Source organism: Ailuropoda melanoleuca, chromosome 16 (genome assembly GCF_002007445.2).
Source record: "Ailuropoda melanoleuca isolate Jingjing chromosome 16, ASM200744v2, whole genome shotgun sequence".
Classification (NCBI taxonomy): domain Eukaryota; kingdom Metazoa; phylum Chordata; class Mammalia; order Carnivora; family Ursidae; genus Ailuropoda; species Ailuropoda melanoleuca.
This window is the reverse complement of record NC_048233.1, coordinates 44,047,702-44,048,934: the sequence shown is the minus strand read 5'-3', so window position 1 is coordinate 44,048,934 and position 1,233 is coordinate 44,047,702.

Below are 1,233 nucleotides of genomic sequence, written 5' to 3'. Positions count from 1 at the left end.
CTGCTTCTCCTTCTCCCTTTGCACCCACCCCCTGCTGGTGCTCTCCCTCACTCTCTCTCTCTCTCACTCTTCTCTCAAATAAATAAATAAAATAAAATAAAATGAAAAACAAAAAACCAATGCTGAGAACTGGCCTAATAAAATTCCTTATCTTCGAAAATAGAGAAAGGGTCATTGGGCATTCAGGCAAAACAATCAACACATTTACTGAGGGGGAAAAAGTATTCAGGTTGCCTCCAGACTACACCACCCAAAGACAATGAAGAAATCCCTGAAGTCCTCTGGGAGAAGAAAAGTGAGACCAAAACACTTTGTACTAAATCGAACTATTTTACCAGGCTAAAGGCAACAGACAAATATTTCCAGCCTGCCAAATTCAGGGAATTTCATTCCTGTGAACACTTTTCAAAAACACTATTAGACATACACGCTAGCCAGCCAGGAGATAAACAGAAAATGGGGTAAAATGATTAGCTGTGAGTGTTCAATCCATTTCAGAGCAAGAAAAAAGCCAAAGTTGTTGCAGGAATTATGATTACAGGGCAGAAGGTAAGTGTTATGAACTGTGAGAATGGAACCAAAGATCAGCGCGGGGATGATGCGGATAAAACAGCAAGCAGGACCTAATATAAATAAACTGACGTGAGCAACTTTGTACTTGCAGTATCAAAAACTAGGCTTAACCTGCTAAAGCAAGTAACAAAAGTATAAAGGAAATCACTAGAAAAAGTAATACTAATTTATAATCCATGAAAACCAGAGGGTCAAGAGGAAGGGGGAAAGTAAACGCATGCTGTTTTGATTACTGCAAGTAGAGGGAATCAACTCCACGTACTACAGAACTGAGTGCATCATTTGAAGCTATGGTTATAAAGACGATCGACAGGACCACAAACAAACTATGGATCTTCTATGTTATCAGAAAAACTACACATAAAAGAGAAAAAGAAACACAGATCACATAGCAAAATATAAATGATAAACAATTCTAAGATCGAAGGACAGCGTGAAGAAGTTAAGATTAGTACCAAACACGCCTAACATATGAATAAATAAAATTAGCACAGATGCATGCATTAAAACAGAAGATTCCCAGATTGGACCACAAAGCAAAACTAAGCTATAAACGATGAATTAAAAGATAGATCGATAACAGAGTAACTGCTTCATTTTGCCTTCCTCTCAGCCTGCCCCCACTGCAGACTTCCTGCCTGAATGATTCAGTAGGAAACG